We start from the raw sequence: 23,164 nt of genomic DNA, 5'->3' as shown, positions 1-23,164 counted from the left end.
AAAAGACAAACTGAAAAGTACCTGGGCAGCCTTTTATTGGAGGGAGATTGTGAACAAAGACATGTAAATATAATATACTCATAGTAAGTACAAAGTCACTTGGGGACGACAGAAGAGGTTCTAATAATGAGGAGAATGAGAATAGGCCCTATAAAGTAGGTGGCACTTGAGCTAAATGCTTAAAGTAAGCTAGAAACTCTAAGGGGTAAAGGTGAGAAGGGAGTGCCCCCAGGCATGGGAGGGCCCGTATGAAGGCCCAGGGAAGAGTGAGTAGGTCAGTTTGGCTAGAACACTGGTCACCTGGACATGTACACTAAGCCTGGATGAGTAGGGTGGGGTGATAGTGAAAGACTTTAAAAGACAAATACTAGTTTCTATTTTGTCACAGGGAATAGGGACCTTTGGGAGCAAGGTAGTACATGGTTGGACTTGACGCTTTAGGAATTTCAGTTTGATAGCTCTGTGAAGGACGTGCTTGAGACAAGAGACTAGACACAGGGGAACCAATGAGGAGACTATGTGGTAACTCCAAATATCCAGAGGCAGTCAAAGGAACGAGGCCTTAGACTTGTTATGCTTGGTCCCACAGTTTAGAATTGTGGAAATCCGATGACAGAGGACCTAGGTTCAAATCTCATGTGACCTCTTGTGGTCTCAGCTTCCTCATTTGAAGGGGTTTAACTAGATGATCCTTCTAGCTCAATATCTATGATCCTGTGGACAACTCTTTTAGGTAGGTATCACAGTCTTGGTTTTTTGGTCTGCCACGTCAAACTGCTGACTCTTTAAGTTTGTAGTCCTCTAAAATCCCCAGGTCTTTTTCATAACTGCTGCTGACTAACCATACCTGCCTCATCTTGTACATGAAGTTGATTTTTTGTATTTAAGTATTCCTATTCAACTTTATCTTAGCACATTCAGCCTAGTGACTCCAGCCTGTCAAGCTCCTCGTGAATCCTGATTCTTATCTTTCAATGTTACCTGTCCCTCCTAGATTTGTGTCATCTGCATATATGATGAGCATGCCATCTATTTTGCTATCCAAATTACTGATAAAAATGTCCAAGAGCACAAGGCAAAGCACAGATCCTCGAAAACCCTTTGTCATGCTGACATTGAACCATTAACTATTCTTTATACAACCTGGCCCTCTGTCCAGGACACTCACTTTCCTCCCCCCAAATGCCGCCCCCACCCCATTATTTGCTGAAAGGGCTGTTATAAGTTGATAATAGAACATTTATTAAGCACTTAGTATGTTCCAGGCACTCAAGTTCTGGGAACACAAATACAAGCAAAAATACAGTCCCTACCCTCGAAGGACTTATATCCTAATAGAGGAAGACAACACACAAAAGGAAAGTGGAAAATGGAGGATTATGGGTGGCAGGGGCAAAGCTGATGGTGAGAAGTGAGTAAACATTTATTAAGCACCCACTGTATGCTAGGCATTCTACTCAGCACAGGGAATACAAAGAAAGGTAAAGGATAGTCCTTGTTCTGGAGAAGCTCATAATTTAGCGGGGGAAGACAACATGCCAATAACTATGTGTAAACAGGCTATGTATAGGATAAATTGGAATTAATCAACAGAGGGAAAGCACTAGAATTAAGGTAGATCAGTAAAGGCTTCCTGTAAGAAGGTAGGATTTTGGCTGGGAGGTAGAGATAAGGAGAGAATTCCAGGCAAGGGGAATGGCTTAGGGAAATGACTGTAGTCAGCAGATAAAGTGAAGAAGACCATGGTTGTCAGTGTTAATGGACTAAGGAGCAAGGTAGAGATGGGCAAGGTGTTAGAAGACTGAGAAGGTGGGAAGGGTTTACTGGTTATAAAGGGTTTTAACACCAAACAAAGGATTTTATATTGGATTCTGGAGATGACAGGGAGACATTGTAGTTTACTGAGTTGCAGGTGGAGGAGGGGATGGAGAAGAGATGACATGGTCAGATCTGTGCTTTAGAAAGATCACTTTGACAGACTAGAGCAGGTACAAACTTGTGGCAGGGAGACTAACCAGCAGGTCATTTCCATAATCCAGGCATAAGGTGGTGGCAGTGTCAGAGGACAAAAAGAGGTTGTTGATTATAACAGTCATGTCTGACTCTTCATAATCCCATTTGGGGATTTCTTGGCAGAAATACTGGGGTTATTTGCCATTTTCTTCTCCAGCTCATTTTACAGATGAGAAAACTGAAGCAAACATGGTTAAGTTACCTGACCAAGGTCACGCAGCTAGCAAGTGTCTGAGGCCAGATTGGAACTCAAGAAGATGAGTCTTCATGACTCTGAGACTGGCACTCTATCCACTGATCTAGCTGCCCCCTAGCATACAAGAAATGTCACAAAAGCAAAATTGAAAAGCCTTAGTTTCATATTGCATGTGAAAAGTGAGAGAGAGGAATTAATGACAATTAGGTTGAAAGCCTGGGTGATTGAGGGGATGGTGGTCCCCTTAAGAATAACAGAGAAGTTTCAAAGTGTGGGTGTGGGTGGAAAGATAATGGCTATAGAGGGGAAAGATAATGAGTTCAGTTTTGGACATTTTGTCTTTTAAGATATCTAGAGGGATGTCTAGTAGGCAACTGGAGACGCCCAACTGGAAATCACAGGAGAGATTAGAGCTAGATACATAGATTTGTGAATCATCAGCATAGAGATAATAATTAAAACCTTGGTGGCAGATGAGCTCAACAAATGAAACTGTACAGAAGGAAAAGAAAAGAGAACCTAGGACAGAGAATCCGGTGGGACACCCATGGTTAATGGTTGTAACCTAGATGAACTTATAGAGAGAAGAGGGAATCAAGGAAAAGATGTTGAATGACAGTGTCAGAGGCTCAAGAAGGATGAGGATTGAGAAAAGACCATTAGATTTGGCAATTAAGAGATAACATCAGACATAAGCAGTAGTTTTAGAGGTATAATGGGGTTGGAAATCATACTCTAGACATTTAAAGAGAGAGTGAAAGAAAAGAAGGCAGCTGGCCTTTTCCAAGGAGTTTAGCCACAAAAGGCACAATTATCACAAGAGTGGGGATGGATGGATCAGGTGAGTTTTTTGAAGACAGGAGAGAAATACTTATGTTTGTAGGCAGTGGTGAAGCAGCAAGTATACCTGAAGAGACTGAAGGTAACTGAGAGAGTAGGGATGAGACAGGAGAAAATCTACTGGAAAAGACAGATGGCATATGGTCACTTATGCAGGTTAAAGGAGTTAATCTTGGTAAGAAGGGCTTTCTGCCACTTCATGTGAGACAAGGGTGAAGGAGGAGATAGTGGCAGAAAGCGCGGTGAGTAGGATAGTGAGTTAATTAAGGAGGTATAAAAGAATTATCTTGCAGCAGTGAGAGCCCTAAATTTGTCCAGAGTCAGGAGTGTACCCAAAAGAGAAATGAGCATGAATGGCCTCCTACACACTTCATAAACTGCTGATTTTATCCAAGGGCTCACCCATCAGAGGTGAGAGATCAAGAGTGGAAGCATCTCCAGGATAAGGAGGATGCTGGTGAAGAGAGAGAAAGCCTGGAGGGCCAGGACAGAAGTAAGCATGAATGGCCTGGGTCTTTCATGAAATGGTGGCTCCAGCTACGAATATTGGTATATATTAGATTTTCGTTTCTATCTTTGAAGACTTCTTTGGGGTATATGCTCAGAAATAAAGACAGTTTGGTGATTTTTTCTTACATAATTCTATATTAAAATCTAGAACAGTTAAACCATTTCACAACTCCCTCAACAGTATACTCTTGTTCTTGTCTTCCAGAGTTCCTCCAGCATTCTCAATTTTTGTCATCTTTGTCAGTTTGCATGTGGGAGGTAATTTGCATTTTTTTTATTATTGGTGATTTGGAACATGTTTTAATGTGGTCGTTTATGGCTTGCAATTTCTGTTCAAACCCTTTAAACTCTTACCAATTAGAAATTGGCTCTTGCTGGAGATAACTTCTTGATAGTTCTTTCTACTACCACATTCTTTTCCCCTTCAGTGTATTCTTCACATGGATGATAGTAGAATGATCATTCTTAAAGCACAGATTTAATTGTGTGGCTCCTTACTGCCTCCCAGGTGCAGCTAGACGGCACAGGGGATATAAAACTGGGCCTGGAATCAGGAAGTCTCATCTTCCTAAGTTCAAATCTGGCCTCAGACACTTACTAGCTATGTGAACCTGGGCAAGCCACTTAGCCGTGTTTGCCTCAGTTTTTTCATCTGTAAAATGAACTGGAGAAGAAAATGGCAGTATTTTGCCATTATCTATCTCTATCTATCTATCGTCTTTGCCAGGAAAACCCCAAATGGGGTCACAAAGAGTTGGACACAACTGAAAAACAGCTGAATAACAACAGTTATTATTCTTCCCCATTTTACAGATGAGGCTCAGAGAAGTTTTGCCTACAATTACACAGCAATTAGAATTGGAGGCAATATTTGAATCTAAGATTACCTGACTTCATGCTGTTTCTCAGAGAAGAACATAGGATCTCACAGTTGGCAGAGTGTTTAATATGCCTCCAAAGCCATTCTCCTTATTTGAGGCCTCAGAGGTCAAAGGACACCAAACAAGAATTCATCACTTCAGAAATCAACACGGATCATTTTAACTGTCTGGTTTAAAGTGTCATTTTTAGGGACAGACTGAAAAATAGCACTGTCTAAAGGAAAGAAGAGAAGATAGCAGGATGATAGAAAGATGGAAGGGAAAATGCACGCACAGTTCTTTTCTATTACGTATTGTTGACAAGTTTAGAGTTTCTTCCTATTTCGGTATAAAGCCAAAGTGCCAAAGGAAATAAAGGAAACTGTCTACACTTCTACTTCATTCATTCAATAAATACTTAAGCAGCTATGAGCACAAGACAGTGTCTATAATGGCAAGAGACATAATTCTTGCCCTTAAGGAATTTACTCAAAAGTTTGTGTGTGTAGTCTCCTAATTTTCAAACACAAAGAGTCATTCCTTTGCATGTGCATAGGGCTGAGGCCTGTGGCAACCAGCATTTTGTTTCCCATGATAAACGTTTCCCAGATGAAGAGTAGCATTTAGATTTAGAAAACATGTTATTTTTGTCACCACTGAGCACATACAGACATTTAGAGGGTATTCATGCAACTAGGCAAAGTTTCTGCCAAAAAAAAAAAAAACAACCCAAATGTGGTTTGTTTGCCTTCCTCTGTAAATCATATCACTTGAAGCTATATACTACAGGCTTTGCCAACTGGTACAGAGTAAAACTAGTAACTGATAACCCATTTTACACAGTCTACCAAAGTAGCTTCTCTCATCCTACTAAAACCTGTATTGTGCTATGGTCTTCTGAGTATTAAGATATATCACATTTATTCCTTCAAATTGATTTCTTAAACAAATGTGTCTAGCCTAGGAAAAATCTGAAACTATTGGAAGAAAAAGGTGTTTTACACTAGGCAATCTGGAAACCAGGGTTCTAGTTGTAGCTTTGCCAGTAGCTGTGTGACCTCAAGGAAGTCACTTTACTTCTCCATCCCTTGGATGACAAAGGTTCCTTTCAGTGTGAAAAACTGTCCTCCTATTCAATTGTTGTCCCAAACAGACTGATAGTTAAGCCACATAGGTTATCTATTCAACTAAATATCATAGTATGGCATTCTTCATTCTGTAGAGATATTTAAGAAACTTTTAAAGAGTTATTATTGTTCTGCACTAGTACAAGGAAATTACAATTTCCTCATCAGGAATTCCCTATATCAATGAAATCATAAGTCTACTTTTTAAAAAAATCTCATTTAAGATGCTTTGCAACGATTAGAACAATGCTGTATGCAAACAGGAACATTCAAAGGAATTCTTCCAATCTATATGGAATTTCTCTTCAATTTGGACGCTATTTAGACCTTTTCATGACAGTGGAAACCATGGTTGGAAGATATATATGTCCCTCTTTTATGCCTTGCTTGATATTGAGCAGAGCCCAGAACAATGTTATCTCTGTCTCTTTATCTTTCAAGGAATCTGGAATAATTTGGACACATTCATGGGAGATAACTTGACATTCAAAAAAACATTTAAGGTGATATTTTGCTCTATCAAATCAATTTTTTAAAAATACTGAAGCTCAGTGAGACTCTACAGTTTTTACCTCTTTTAGTCAATTATGTGAATATAAGACGTTGTCTATTATACAGTATCTCTAGTAAAAACCTGTCTATTTTTATCTAACACCCTTATCGACAATGGTTACAATGCCCTCAAGGTACGTGTGGGTTACATTCATAAAATTTTGATACAGATGGGAAAGTAGTTTTTGATTTGTTTGTTCCTGTTGCCTTTTTTTGGTAATAAACTAAGTTCCAAGGTCTTTCTTTGTTTTCGGTATCTTTTCCTTCTTCAGACATTAATGAGAATCTATTCTTCAATGCTCTCAAAACTGATGCCTCCAGTGTGAACCTCTTCTGTGTATACTTAACCTAATCCAGCTGCTTTTCCCATCTTTGTTTCCTTCAGTACCATTTCTACTATAAGCACATCATCAACTGTTATGTCAGAGGCCAAAAATGGTGGGTCTACTGCCTTCAAGGGTCAAAAGAGTCTGTTACACAAATGCTTGAAAATCGTTTCCGTCTCTTGCCCATTTGCTGTCTTCCTTCTAATTTCATCCTTAAATGCCCCTAAGTTGACTTTACTTGAGTGTCCTGCAAAGCTTTCTTTAAACTGTTTTCCCCCTCCACTGCTTCTTTTTTCCCCCTTCCACTGCTTCTTACTGGTTTATTAGGTAACACAACTCAATCTTCCAACATCCTTCTCAGTAAGATTTATAAATGATCCTGTATCCTAAATGCCAACATATCTCTCTGCTTAACAATTAAGAGTTTGCTAAGTTGATTTCAAGCTCTTGTAAATTAATTAAAATAATGGGAGACCATTGTTATACATGTCCTTTTCTCCATTCCTGATTTTTTGAGTCAATAATCTGTTTAAAGAGGTCAGGGTGTAATTTTAATTGCAAGCTTTAGCTTTCATTTTTAGTCTTTTTTCAATCAATTTTTTTCTTTCTATACAGCCAGGCCATCAACTTGTTAGAACAGTTGATATGAGAATAATTCCCACATCAGTAATGAATCATTTCCTATTTGTTAAATTCTAATTAATTTCATTTTTATGATATTATTTAGGTGTTCCCCAAAATTAATGCCTTCAATTTTTTTTTCAAAGAAAACATTAAAGATGCATAGTTATAAGAATTCTGTGTAGGCTACACAAGTCCTTGGTTTTTCTCATACCTTACTTTTGAACCATAGTGTCCAACACATTATTTCACTGACCTTAATTTCCTCCTATTTCTACACTGAAATCAGTGGGTTATCAAAACATATGTCACTTTTAGTTGAAGTCTTGAGTTCTTCATCAAATTTCTCTACTTGGTCGTCTTCTGCAACAAATGTGATATAAATTGCAATTAGGCTCACTCATTTGTCAATGGCCAAGAATTGTACAACTTTATAAGAGCACCAACAGCTAAGGAACTATCCAAAGGCAGTCTAAAAGCTTAGCAATTCTTAGCACCCTCTGCTCCTTTTTCTACCACTCTGCCACCATCTCTGAAGAAGCAAAAGGAGCACGCAGAGTACTGAGGACTACTTTATATTTGCCTTTGCATCATGGATTGCTGTGGCCAGCTGGTAATAAGCCTCTTCATACTTAGCTAGGCTGGTCTTTGGAAAGCAAACACTGTGTTGTCTTGCTGGAACTGTACTTAAAGCCTCTCCGGCATGGTAGAGCCTGCCAGAGCTCGTCCTTTCCTGGCAGAGTTTCTGAGAATCCAGGGTGATCTCCATGCCCCCATGAAGCACTGAAGTAAGACCTTGTGAAGGACTGCTTGTGTTATTACACATCTTTTTTGAGAGAAATGATTATTAATAACCAATTTTGGGGGACATCCAGGTCTTTTTCCCTGTCCTATTCCCCGTTTGAAGCTCCACCTTTGAAGGATATTACTAGTCTCAGCCAAAAATTTACCCGACCTAGACTATCTTCTCTAGGTAAATTCCTGCCCACTATGTTCTACTCAGGTTTGAGTAGGGGATAAATTCTTGAACTAGACTGCCCTGAGGCTGTGCACTTTAGAAGTAAATGGCATAAAGTTACATCCCCAGCCCTTCATTAGAATGGTTCCACCTCTCATTGTAATATTCACTCTTTTCATTAACCATTATCCAATCAGAATTGATTGCTACCCTCAGGAACACCCACTCACTGACCAAAATGGATAATTTTGATTACATTAAATTAAAAAAGTTTTACACAAACAAAACCAATGCAACCAAGAGTAGCAGAAAAGCAGAAAGCTGGGAAATAATTTTGTCAGCCAGTGTTTCTAATAAAGACTTCATTTCTCAAACATATAGAGAACCAAGTCAAATTTATAAGAATACAAGTCATTCCCCAATTGATAAATGGTCAAAAGCCATGAATAGTTTTTCAGATGAAGAAATTAAAACTATGTATAGTTATTTGAAAAAATGCTCTAAATCACTACTGATCAGAGAAATGCAAATTAAAACAACTCTGAGGTACCACTTCACACCTATCATCACATTTCACACCCTACAATGCAAAACAATGTCTTACTCGTGGTAGGGGCTCAGTACTAGCAGCTGAACAAATCAATATATAGAATGTCCTTCAATTGAAAGAAAGTTTCATTGCCTAACCTATTAGAAAAGGCTAGAAGAAACAAAATTTAGATTACACAAGTAAATTTCATTTAATGTAACCAACTACAGAACACATATTCCCATCATTTTCTCCATCCATATTCTAAATAGTATGTGCTATCCCTGCAATCTAGGTTTATTTGGAGTCAAGAACAATACTCTAAGGGGGGAGGGAAAGATGTTACTTAAGGCAATTCTATATGAAAGGAAAATCTTTTCCCAAGGATAGTGCCTTATGAGGTCTGCATTCAAAGTCAACAAAGAGCAAGGGAGACATTTTTAAAAGGTCAAGCTCAAGAGACATCCACCCTAGTAACAGCATGGCACTCTACTTAAGATGAATTTGTGAACTAGCAGGAAAGGAGTCTTTAATTCCAGGGAGTCCAGCTGTTTCCAATCTCATGCTTAGCTCACTAAGCTAGTTCTCTGCCAAGTTCATGAGGCCACAGTAGTTTACAAAGTTTTTTAGCCTTTCTTACTCTGGGTACTCTGGAATCCTACAAGATTCTGGGGCTGGGGCAGATGGGGATAAGAGAACTGGCAAAGAGAAAGGAGACAGGAACAAACTTTGGTTTTTCTTTCCTGTTCATATTTATTGCACTCCCACCCCCTGTTGGTTGCTATACAGCTGCATAAACATACCAAAAACAGAAGCTAGTATTTTAAGATTACCTGTGCATTTATTAGACTATACCACTAGCTCTTTAATTAATCTTGCCAATCTGAGCTGACACTTCCCAAATCGTTAAGCTATGAATAGCAATAACTATTCTGAATGCAGTATACCAACTACACAACAAAATCACTGATCTGCATATCTAAGGGTCTATAACACTTGATTTAATTAATCCTCAATTATAGGGAGAGTAGAACTTGTGAACAGATCCTAAAGATGTGGGCATGGGTATTTATAGGGCTTCATCACTTGCTTCCTCCATTTCCTCAGTACCAGTGAAGGGCCATATAAACCAGGAAATTCTGGGGGACCTTTTCTTTATTTCTTTTAAATTTATTTTTATTCTAAACTTAAATTTTAAAAAGCACTTCCATCTACATAGTAGAATAGCAAAAGAAGACTGTACATAAAACTGCTAATCTCTATCATGTATGCCTATTCAGAATCTGTTGGCAGGATGCATTTCTCCTGACAGTACCTGGCCCCAATGTTGGGAACTTGTTTCCTGTGGTAATTTGTGAAACCAATGGATCATTGGAGTCCCTTCCCTATCCTTTACCAGTCTAGAACCCTTTGAAACTTCCCAAGCTACTACCTTTTACAGCTTCATGTAAGGCACAGAATTGCTAGTAAGGTAAAATCTACCTTTTCTTTATGAAAAGACCCCAAAGATTATACAGCAGAACACCTGGCCCAGTAAATGCATTAATCAAACCCTGGAATCCCAAATTCTTAATCCTCTGGTTTCTCCTCTTGCAAGTATTTTCTTTTTCTTTTGTGGAGGCAATTAGGGTTAAGTGAACTGCCCAGGGTCACACAGCTAGTAAGTGTCTGAGGCCAGATTCATCAGGTTCTACTGAGTCAAGGGCTGGTGCTCTATCCAATGCGCTACCTAGCTTCCCCTCCTCTTGCAAATATTTTCATCCCTAAACATTTATTACTTTACTTCAAATACTTTAACCTAAAATAATCTCTTTAACTTGTTCCCTCAACTTTCCCACCTGTTTATCCCTCAGTAGTACTGCCACTTTTCACATTCTCTTCATGTTTCTCATTTTTTAAAAAAACTTCTTATCATTTATTTTTAGGCCATTTTTATTTCCCAATATATTCTTTCCCTTTTCTCACCCAGAGAGTAACTCCTTAATGAATAAAACAGAAAAAGTTCAGCAAAACTAAACAGCGTATCAACCAATTTCAACATTATATGTAATGTTCTAAAACCACAATTCCCCATGTCAGTAAAGGAAGGAGGTGATGTGAATTCTCCTATCTCTTCTTCGGGAAGAAGCACGCTCATTATAATTATTCAGTGTTCAGTTTTGATTTCTTTTTTGTTCTTTCCATTTGTATCATCATAGTCATTATGCAGGTTGTCGCCACTTTGTATCATGTTCATATGAAGTCTTTCCAAGCTTTTCTACACTCTTCATATTTACTGTTTCTTAAGAGTTTGGCAATATTCCATTTACATGTAAATAATCTGTCTACACACCTCTCACTTAAAACACATATGCAGGTCTTTTGACAGTACTCTCCTCATTCTCCTATCTATCTAGCTGCTCCTGCTCTGTCCCCCTTGCTAGATCCTCCTCCAGATTACACCTTCTAATCTTAGGTGTCCTTTAGGGTTCTGTCCTGGGCCCTCTTCTCTTCTCCCTCTATATTACTTTACCTGGCGATCTCATGATTCTCAAATCCACCCCAGACTTTTCGTTAAGCTCCAATCTCACATCTCCAACTGCCTTTCAGATATCTTAAACTAAATGCCCAGTAGAAATTTTAAACCCCAATGTTCAAAATGGAACTCATTAGCATTCTCCCTAAATCTTCCCCAACTTCTACCCCCTCTATTACTGGAGATGCCAACGCCATCCTTCCAGGCCCTCTGGCTCACAACTTAGGGGTCATCTTGAACTCCTGTCTTTAACCCTGTCTGTTCCCCTGCACTCCGTCCAATCTATTGCCGAGACCTGTCAACTTTACCTCTGCAACATTTCTTCGATATGCCCTCTTCTCTCCTCTCCTCTAACACTGTCACCCTTCTAGTGCAAGCCCATGTCACCTTGTGCCTGGACTATTGTAAAGACCTGCTGCTGGGTCTGCCTGCCTCAAGTCTCTCCCCATTCCAATCCATTCTCCATTTAGCCATTAACGTGATTTTCCTAAACTGAAAGTCCCATCATGTAACCCTCCCCCACCAATAAACTCCAGGATCAAATACAAAATGGTTTTGCATTCAAAGCCCTTCAAAACCTAGCCCCCTCTCACCTTTCCAATCTTCTCACACCTTACTCCCCACAAATACTCTTTGAATCAGTGACACCAGTTTCCAGGCTGTTACACAAACAAGACACTCCATTTCTTGGCTCCAGGCAGTCTCTCCAGCCCTTCCCCAACTAAAATCATATCTTGTATAGAAAGCCTTCCCCAACTCCTCTCAATTCTAGTGCCTTCCCTCTGTTAATTATTTCCTATTTATCCTGTATATATCTTGTTTGTATATATTTGTTTGCAGGTTGTCTCCATTAGACTATAAGCTCCTTGAGGGCAGAAGCTGTCCATTGCCTCTTTGTATCCCTAGCACTTAGCACAATGCCTGGCAAACAGTAGGTGCTTAATAAATGTTTATTGACTGACAGATAAAGCTCACCTTTCTTCTTGAAATGTACTGCCAATTAAGAAGCACTTCTACGAGAAACTATACGAATAACTATCCTCTTCATAGAAGGAACCAAGCAAATATAGTGCACCATAAATTACAAAAATTTAGTTAGATAAACTAATTCAGGGCTCTTCAAACAACTGAAATCTACTGGTAGATCTTGAAGGACACCACTCAAATTTCTTTCCTCTAAGCCTTCTTCCTTCCCTCTTCCTCTGCTCTATACACACCAATGACTTTAAGAAAATCAAAAGGAGTTCCATAGACCTTAAGAAAATTTTGGAGATGCCTGAATGATTTAAATCCACTAATCTTATAGATAAGGAAAATGAGACACAAATACCATTAGCAAAAAAAAAATCATAAAATCTTAAGGGCTGGAAAGGGACCTTAGAGGTCATGTGGTCCAACCTCCCACCTGATACAGGAATCTCCTTTAGAACATCTTTAACAGATAATTTATCCAGCCTCTTCTTGAAAAACTTTATGGGGAAATAAACCAATAAATAGTTGAAAGAGGTTTTTATTTCAAGAACTGCTTCTTAAATACTATGGGATAAAAAATTTTAAGAATACACTTTCACATAAAGTAATCCAGCCACTCATGCGGTCCTTAGAAAGTACGTGATGAGAAACAGTCTGAGGAAGTAACATGGAAGTCAAATTACTTTTTCTAATTTTCAAAATGTTACAGGCCAAGTGCTGAAAACAACTCGATGGCCTTAGAATGAACTGCCCTTTCCTGGAACTGGCTGGTCTACTGGCTTCATAAAGAGAGGGCTGAGTGCCAGTCCAAAGACCACATCCAAGAGAATGACATCTACTTCTCAAAGGCAAAGTTCCAGAGGAAATACTTTAAGGTGGGAGGGCCCCCAATGATGGTGCAGATGCGGAGAGAAACAAGACATCAGCAGAGGCACATGCAGAGAGAGGGAAGGACTAGCACTTTTAAGGACACACTATAACACAGGATATTTAGTCTGGCTAGGGTATATGTGCTCTCTCTTTCTCCTCTCCCTCCCTCCCACCCCATCTCTTCTAAGCCTGAGATAGAAAAATCTCTCCTACCACAAAAATCTCTTTCTAACAGTCTAACTTTGGGTAAGTCATTTCTCTCTCTCTCCAGGACTTGGTTTTCTCCATTTGTAAAATAAGAGGGTTGGCCTAAATGGTTTTTGATGTCTCTTTTAAATTTCTAAAATTCAAACAAATGCCCAAAGGGCAACCAAACTGTGCATACCCTTTGATCTAGCATACCACTACTAAGTCTGTACCCCAAAGAGATCATAAAAAAGGGGAAAGGACCTACATGTGAAAAATATTTATAGTAGCCCTTTTCATGGTGACAAAATATGGGAAATTGAGGGGATGCCCATCAACTAGAGAATGGCTGAACAAGCTGTGGTACATGAATATAATGGAATATTATTGTGCAATAAGAAATGATGAGCAGGCAGATTTCAGAAAAACCTGGAAGCATTTGTACAAACTGATGCCAAGTGAAATGAGCAGAACCAGCAAAGCGTTGTACACAGTTATCAACAACAATGTGATGACTATGAATGACTTAGCTCTTCTCAGCTATACAATGATCCAAGTACAAAGGACTCATGATGGAAAATGCTATCCATATCCAGATGAAGAACTGATAATCTCTGGATGCAGATCGAAGCATACTTTTTTCACTTTATTTTTTTGTGGGTTTTTTCCCTTTTGATCTGTTTCTTCTTTCACAACTGTGACTAACATGGAAACATATTTTACATAATTACACATATATAAACCTATATCAAATTGCCTACCATTTTAGGAAGAGGGGAGGGAAGGAACAACAAAAATTTGGAACTCAAAATCTTGTAAAAATGAATACCAAAAATTGCCTTGACATATAGCTAGGGAAAAATAAAATGCTATTTAAAAAATTAAAATAAATACCATTTAAGCAAGCCAATAGCGTGCTTTTTTCAAGACATATTTGCTACCACCAAATTCCAGTTATAACCTAAGAATTTGGGCAAACCCTCAGAGTTTGACATAACAAAATTTCCCCACAGTCTCATGGTATAAATGAAGCTGCCTTAAAGGAAGACCTCTATAAAAATAGACACATAATGTATCATATCTAGCAGTGTAGTGAATGGTGATCTCTGATACTTCAAAATTCGCAAATTTTAATTATGGAGTAGGGAAGGGAGAAAGGTTGGGAGTTTCTTCTTCTCTATCTTAGTTTTTCACTGTAACAACGTAGACACAGCGACCCTTCCTAGAAAGAAAATCTGAATCATCCAATCAAGAAGGTACATGGTTTAGTGCTTTCCAAACAAAGACCTCAGAAATCTCTGCAATGATCATCCACGATGAAATAACAACAGAACAAGATTTCTTAACAGAAAAGAAATGTGATGAAATGGAAAGGGAAAGGATTGTAATCAGGAGACCTGCACTTAAAATTCTCTCTCCATTACCTATTAGTTGTGGGACATTAAGTCAAGTGATTCGACCAAATAAACATCAATTTCCTCTTTCTATAAAATGGAGATGGATGATAATACTTACACTATCTACCTCAAAGGATTGTTGTGATGATGATGCTTCATAAGTATTAACAATTGAGTTCTAAGACTCAAACATATATTTATTTTTGCTATCTTAAATTGCATGATTAAAAAGAAAAATCAATCAGCAAGCATTTGATAAGCCTCTACACAGGCACTGTGCTAGACAAAAGATACAAAAGACAAAAATGAGACTAATCTCAAGGAACTCAGATTTTTACTAAAATTTCTGAATTTTGTGACAATACATACATTAACTCATTGCTGTCTCCAACAGCCCTGTGAGGTAGGTACTACAGGTATTATTACCTAACCCATTTTACAGATAAGGAAACTGAGAATCAGAGGAATTAACTGACTTACTTGCCCAGGGTCTCAAAGCTAGTGTCAGAGGTCAGATTTGAATCCAGCTATCTCCTGGCCTTAAGTTCAGTGCTCTGTGCCAAAACAATCAACTTTAACTAACCAAGCAAACCCTTGGTCTTTGAAAGCCAATTTTGCCATATACCAGGTATCTAAGAAGGAAAATAAAGACATAGAAACTCTTCAACGTTCTTTAAAAGATCATACAAAATTTCTGCTTCCATGATGTTCTAAGTCTACAAAAAGGAAAAAAGATAGGAAAATTCTCAAAATAAATTTTGAGAAATGCCAAAAGAATAATAGACAAAGCTCACAATGAACAACAAAAATGACAAAATCTGGAAAGATGCCCCTATTAGTCACCTAATCAATCAATATTATTTACTTACTTATATTACAATACTATTTTTTTTCACTATTACTGAACATCTACTGTTCACAAAGCACTCTCTAGGACAGGGCTCAGGGGATTGCAATTAGACCAATTTCATTTACAACCTCAGTTCAACCATTCTTTTTTTTTTACACCCTACAAGGCACTGGATAGACATAGAGGGAAGACAAATATTAATACCCCTACACTAAGGAAGCTTGAAGTGACATGTGCAAAGATAAATTTAACACAAAATATAGTAAGTGCATAAAGTGTTATGAGTCAGATGACTTGAGGGATTATTCCCATCTGGAAGAATTAGAGGTTTGACAAAGGAGGTACCACTTAAACTGGATTCTGAAGAATAGATAGCATATCAACAGGCAAATAAGGAGAAGGGTATTCCAGATCCAAAAAAAGGCATGAGCAAATGTGAGGGAGCAGGAGAGCAAGAAGAGCCAGATACACTCAAAGGAATGAGTAGTAGCACAATTTGACGGGAGTTTAGCATACCTGAGAGGGACTACTGTGAAATGAGGTTGGAGTCAAATTGCAGAGGGTCTTAGCTAAGGAATCTGGATTTTATTTGTATTGTAGAATGCTAAATTTTCATGTATTCAGCCTCAACAGGGCTCACCATCATGAACTCCCTCTCTTCCCCAATTTAATACTTCAAATGACCTTTTTCTTTGGGGAGGGCCACACAGCCTTAGAATAAAATGGCTCTTCTTGCCAACACCAGCTATTGATACTGTCCTTTCTCATCTCCTCCAGGACCCTAGTTCCTCAGATCATTTTAAATTTAATATTTTTTCCTCCAATTTTATGTAAAAGCAATTCTAAATATTTGTTTTTAAAAACTGAGTTTCAAATTCTTTCCTTCCCTCTTTCATGCCCCTCCCATTGAAATGGCAAACAATTTGTTAGGCATCTTGTGAAAGTACAGACCAAAAAAAAAAAAAAAGAAAGAATAAAGATAAATATTTATAAATCCTGTTAACAAGATAGTCTAGATGGATATAGTGATCTCAGTTTTCATTTTTTAATTTTAACTATTTTATTATTGAAATATTTTCATCCTATCCCTTTCAAAAAAAAACCCCACTCATTTTTTCCCCATCCTGCCCCCCAACAAACTTCCCTGCCCCTCTATACTTTATTTAAAATTCTATGCTCAGTGGTCAACTTGAAATGTGTTCATTGAGCAGTCTTATCAAGCCATTTGTGAAAGAAGTAGCTGGGTGAAGGAGGAAAGAAGCTCTGTCCATGGTTACTGTAGGCTTTGGCTACTAGCTCATAAGCCAGCTCTATCTCCTCGGCATCTGGACAGGTGGAGGCAAATGCTTCTATGGCATAAGCATTGCTCAGATATCTTTGCACTCCTCGAAACTTCTCTGGGATAGTAAATCCTTGATATTTCTTTTCTTTTAAATTTTTTTTTTTAGAGGAGGGAAGGCAAGGCAATTGGGGTTAAGTGACTTGCCCAAGGTCATACAGCTAATAAGTGTGTCAAGTGTCTGAGACTGGATTTGAACCCACATCCTCCTGACTCCAGGGCCCGTGCTCTATTCATTGCGCCACCTAGCTGCCCTAATTCTCGATATTTCTTACATACAACCTATACAATGTGGAGCTTGGGCCATGGGTTATAATCAGTCAATGTAAACTCATCACCACAGCTTTCTGTGGGAGACAGCTTCTTCTTCTGCACTTGTCTCATCAATCTCCTCAGGAAGTGGTGATGTCAGATAGTTATCAAGAACCTTCAGGGCTTTCAACAGCCCTTTCTCCAAGTTGACATTTGGTGCTGGGTTTGAATTCTTGATGTAGGCAGAAAATTTGGCAAAGACATCTATGGCTGCTATGTTGGATTCTGGGTTCTTAGCTGCCAACTTGGGATACCTAGAGGGACTCAGCACCTCCTCCAGAAACTCTTCAATCTTGTTAGTGTCCATGTGTACTTTGGTGTCATCCAGTAAAAATGAGAGCTGACCTCCAGGACACAGCTTCTGTACTGTTTCTGTTCTCCTCTTGGTGTCTACAGTGGTGACACTGAAGGTGACACCCTTAAGTCAGAGCACCATGAAAAGTCTTTGGGAGAAGGGGCAGTTCCCAATCTTGGCACCATCGCTGCTAGCCTTGACTTATTCCTGCTCTTCAGCCATGGCTGCAACTGGGTGAGTTATGCTTCTTGACCAGAGATAACCCACAATACTTGGGCCACAAGTGTGACCTGAACCAGATTAAAATGTAATTAGTAAATATTTAACAAAATAAATAAAATGCATTAAAACATGGATAATATTATATTTTAAAACTAGTCAATATGCAGCCCTGCAGGGATCCTTAAGTATGAATTAGTGGCCCCAGTACAGTGTGATACCACTGTTTTTGGTGTCTCTGCAGTATTAACATAGGGTAGACCACCAGAAAGAAGAGTTTAATTTCAGTGCAAGTCACTTAATCTCTCTGTGCTCCCGGCAACTCTGTAAGAGGCTGAGCAGCTTCTAATAAACAAAGTCAGAGGGAATTTCTTCACTGAAGTTCCCAATACTAGTAAAATCACTAGTTCATTGACTTAAAAAAAAAAGGTGGGGGGAGGGGAAATGAGAACCTGTTCTGGAGGAAGGGGTGAGCAGATTGTGAAGGGCCTTGAATGCCAAGACTGAGTTTATATTTTATGTGACAGGCCATGGGAAATCACTGAACATTTCTGAGGTTAGAATGTGAATCAAATGGTAAAAGGCAAACACTGACGAAAACTGGAGAGTATCATAAAATATATGGAGAGGGAGTAGAGTATAAGAAGACTGGAAAAGTAGGAAGGGGCCAGCTTGTGACAGGCTTTAAAAGCCAAACAGAGGATTTTCTATTTAATCAAATGCTCCAAACAAAATAAAATGCAAATCAAAACAACTTTGAGGTTCTACCTTACACTCAACAAACTGCCAAAGATATCAAAAGATGAGAAAATATTGAAGGAGCTAATATCCTAATACACTACTAGTAGAGCTATGAAGGGATCCAACAATTCTAGAAAGCAATTTTGGAATTACGTGAAAAAATTGACTAAAATGTTCATATCTCTTAATTCAGATGTTCTACTACTCAGAGTATACCCCAAGGTGGTCAATGATAAAGGTCCCATATACACCAAAATATTTATAGCAGCACTTTTTTTAATAGCAAAAAACTGGAAACAAAATAGATGAATGTAATGAAATATTGTTGTACAGTAAGATACAATGAATATGACGAATAGAGGGAGAAATATGGGAAGAATTACATGAAATTATGCAAAGTGAAGCAAGAAAAAGCAGGTAAGGAGTATCTATATATCTATAATGCAAACAGAAAGAATAACAACAAAACAAGTGAGACTAAATTAGGCCAAAATTATAATAACCAAGCTTGGCTTCAAAGAGATATGAGAAAGCAACTCCTTCCCTACTTTACAGAGGAGGGGGACTATGGGTGTAGGCCATGGCAGATAATGTTAACTTTTTCAATATGTTGGTTAGTTTTGTTGACCTGTTTTCCCTCCCTTTTTTAGTCCTTTATTATAAAAAATGGCTTTCTGAGAGGGGTGGCAGAGGATTATACTGGAAAATGTTGGTAACGTAAAAACAAAAGATAACAAAAACAAAATAATACATGGCTTGTTGAAATAAGTTAAAATGAAAGATCTGGGCTAAAAAATGTCTGGCCATTTTTTTTCTGGCCTTCAACTAGGTCGGGCTTTCCTCTAGAACAGTGGGAAAGGAATTTTCCCTGGTAGCTATTTTTAGAATAGTTCTGGCCTTTCTTAATCCAAACAAAAGATTCATGTAACCTAACTACTTTCCCCACTGCCTTTTCTTGTGAATTTATGATATTTGTAGGTATACAAAGAGGTGAGAAGAATGTCAAGAATACTTTTAGAAACAAAATGACTTTTTTTTTTTATAAGTACGAATGACCTAGACTAGGTCATCCTTCAGACAGCTACAAAGGAAGTCTGTTCAGGGGACTAACTTGGAATCATGAGACCTCTGTTAAAAATCGAGCTCTAACACTACGCTGTGAGACCACAGACAAGCAAGTCACTAACAGTGTTGGAGACTGAGCTTTCTCATCCCTAAAAAGGGGATAATAATACTTGTACCTCAAGTACAAGAGTTATTGTGAGAAAAATATTTAATTGACCTTAAAGTGCTATTAAAAATGACAGCTATCCGAGGCAGGAGGAATAGGAAACAAGAGATGCACAAACATAAAAACAAAGATCAGGAGTAGAATTTGTTTGGGAAAGTACGTGTCTACATATGTATGTATATATCTATATATAGCGAAACATATCCAAAATTAATTGTAGCGGGGGGAGGGGAGGGAGAAAGGAAAAAAAAGAACAAAGTAAAAAAGTACACAGCAGAGAACAAAAGAAAACTTACAAGGAAGCAAAGAAAAGATGGACAGTTCTCAATACAATGTGTATTATTCATCATACGGGCTTTCTTAAAATGAAAATTTAGTGTTACATATTTTGAATCCTCTCTTATGTTCCGCTATGCACATGACATGCTTTTTTTTCCTTTCTTACTTTGTATTTAAATTCCAATATTTAAGTTTATGATATCTTTTTGTTTCTTTTTTCTACTTTGTGTTCCGGTGTTTGAGTCTAAAATAAAATTTTTTTAAAATGTCAGCTATTATTGCTATCTTGTAATTTCCCTGCTCACCCAAAGTCCTAGCTCAATGCATGTCACTGGAGGTGATCTTGGGTTCTTTGTAGCTATGCCAAGGGAAGCACAACCTGTGGCAGAGTCTACCACACTAGAAAAGGCCCAAGTATAGTACCAATGATGGACTATATTTGTTGCCTGAATATATGAATTATGAAGAACTATTTGACTATGGCAACCAATGAAATACATAACAATACAAAATGGCCCTTGGTCCAATGTGGTTTCTTTCCACTGCTGTCCCGGTGTGGGAGAGGGGTGTGTCCTTTTATACTTACTTTCCCTCTTTACTACCAACTAAAGGCATCACTAAATTATACAACTTTCCCTAAAATTCACCAAATAAAGCCCTATTACCCTACATTATAGGCTCGTCTAATTCTTTTTTGAAGCTCTCTTTAAGTCACAGCAAAGGACTAGAGCATCTTACATTCATTGTGTATCTCCTCACTGTCTTTCTGTGTAACTCATAATTTGGGTTCTTCAGAGATTTTGATGCTCCAGATTTCACAACCATATATTATCACTGGGAGAATATGAATGCTGAAAAGCTAGAATTTTCTGAAAAGAAGCAGCTTGCGGTGGTTGGAAGGGCTACATGGTTTCCCTTACGTAAAGCAGCCCTCTCTTTTCCTCATGTTCAATTCTGGGATTAAATCATAGTCCATCTATAGTGTCTAATCCCCATTCCCAGTTGTTAGTGTTCTCTCCTTCTTCTTCAAATGATCATAAATATGTCTATCTGTTTATGTATTGTATAACCTCATAGAGTGTAGGCAATCACTGAAAATAACGATTGACCTATAGTTTTCTGGATCGTGATGAAATCAACAAAATATCATAGGTAAATCACAAATACTGGGAAGACTTCACCATTATAAAGAATCCCTCTTCCATTTTTACCCTGCCAAGGAACATTTGTTTCCCTATTTTATGTTTCTCTTGATATTGGTAATTGTACAGGATCCTTATACAAAGTTATCTTTGTGATTGCAAGTATCAAGGAACTGTGATCTTAAAATATGCAGTGGAGACACCTAGTTGGAGGAAATCATTTAAAAATGAAGTTTTATTCTAGGGATTCAAATGCTTCTTTGTAATCAGTAAACAATAAACACAGGTGGCTGTTGTAGCCTCCTTTACACTTCTCAATCAATTCTGTTAGAGTGAAGATACAGTCGGCTGCAGAGTATGGTCTAAAACATAAAGAGCTGATTGTGAAATTGATCCTACATCCATTAACAATTTTAATTTTTTTTTTGTTTAACGCTTGCTATGGCCAGTGCTTTCTATGTTCATCATATATAAGCTTGAGTCTTCTAAGGAACATTCTATGTATTAATTATTCAGCTGGTAGTATTTTTTTTTTTTGCAACTGAGTCTCCCTATTTTGCCCAGACTGGAAGCCACTCACAACTTGATCCCGCTAATGCCAGACACAGAAGCTTGAATCTGCTCCATTTATTAACTTTTGTTATTGTTGTTCAGTCAACTTAGTCATGTCTAACTCTTTGTGATCCCATTTGGGATTTTCTTGGTAAAGATATTGGAGTGATTTGCCACTTCCTTCTCTAGCTCATTTTACAGATGAGAAAACTGAGGCAAACAGGGTTAAGTGACTTGCTCAGGGTCACATGGCTAGTAAATATCTGAGCTTACTATTTCCTGACTTAGGCCAGTTCACTCCAGTGGTCCTCCATTCCCACGGATTCACCATATTAGTGCTGGACCAAATTTGGATACCCAATCAGCTTTAGTCCTACTTCAGTTCAAAACTCTAGAGCTCTAGCAATCCACAGACCTCAGCCTCCATAGTAGAAAGGATTACAGGTATGGAATACCATTCCCAACCTCAACTGCTAGTACTAAGCCCCTACCATGTGTAAGACATTGTTTGGCACTGTAGGGTGTCAAAGGAAGTATAACAACACATTTAAAAGCAGTCCTCCACAAGGTCTTACTTCAGTGCTTCATGGTGGCATGGAGATCATCCTGGATTCTCAGAAACTCTGCCAGGAAAGGACAAGCTCTGGCAGGCTCTACCACGCAGGAGAGGCTTCAAGTACAGTCCCACCAAGACAACACAGTATTTGCTTTCCAAGGACCAGCCCAGCTAAGTATGAAGTATGGCCACAGCAATCCATGATGCAAAGGGAAATACAAAGTACCCCTGTGTACTCTGTGGCCCCCTTCTGCTTCTTCAGAGATGGCAGGGGAATGGTAAAAAAGGGCGCAGAGGGTGCTAAGAATTATACAGCTTTTAGACTGTGTGTAGATAGCAACTTTTGGGCAGAGTACCTGCATGTAAGGGTATGATACCCTATGTGGACGGATGGAAGGAAGGATGAAAGGAAGGAAGATAGGAAGGGCTGTGTTGCCCAATTTATTTCTACTCACAGAGGTTGTTTGTCCTTCCTTCTGGAAGAGGACCAGGACATCAAGTAGGTGATGCTATGACATGCAAGTGAATTGGATTTAAGTGAGAGAGGGCTGTGCAAATTTTGATCTGAAATCTTTTTTTATCTTAAGGACCATGCCTTAAACCCAATTCACTCTGGCTCTCATAGATTGGCCAATAGGTCACAAGTCAAGCCCCACTTAGTCATTTGGCCCTGTTTTACTCAGTGAATGTAAACAGCAATTGTTTCTGTTTTGGCCAGAAACCCTGAAGGTCTTCCCCTCCCAGATGGATTTTTTTTTGGGGGGGGGGATTCTGTAAAGAGGCTATTTTCATACTCATTTCTCACCTAGCCCTAATCATGGGAACAGGCATTGCCTCTCAACTGATACCTGTTTAAAGACTTTAGCTTTAAAAAACAAAGGTCTTCCACTATTTCCAGGGCCATCTCCAGGTGCTCTGATCTATATCGCACCACTGGACTCAGATGAGTCTGGAGGAGAAAGGCTGGTGATTTTGCACAGCCCTCCCTCACTTAAATCCAATTCACTTTGCATGTCATGGCATCACCTACCTCCCTGATGTCATGGTCCACTTTCAGAAGGAAGGACAAACAACAATGACAAGATAGTGACTTAGCTGTCAGTATTCTTGTAAAGCTGTAAAATCCTTGGCCATTGACAAATGAGTAAGAACCTTCCCAGCGTAACTGAATTGTAT

The 23,164-nt window shown here is 38.6% G+C and overlaps 1 protein-coding gene and 1 pseudogene across 1 annotated transcript in view; both read right to left on the bottom strand.

Moving 5' to 3' along the window:
- The window catches only part of CCM2 (CCM2 scaffold protein), a 131,048-nt gene that overhangs the window by 64,759 nt on the left and 43,125 nt on the right, over positions 1-23,164 (bottom strand). The window lies entirely within an intron of this gene.
- Positions 16,523-23,164, bottom strand: part of LOC118831075 — a 42,190-nt pseudogene continuing 35,548 nt past the window's right edge.

This window comes from Trichosurus vulpecula, chromosome 9 (genome assembly GCF_011100635.1).
Source record: "Trichosurus vulpecula isolate mTriVul1 chromosome 9, mTriVul1.pri, whole genome shotgun sequence".
NCBI lineage: Eukaryota > Metazoa > Chordata > Mammalia > Diprotodontia > Phalangeridae > Trichosurus > Trichosurus vulpecula.
This window is presented reverse-complemented; position numbering and strand designations above follow the sequence as displayed.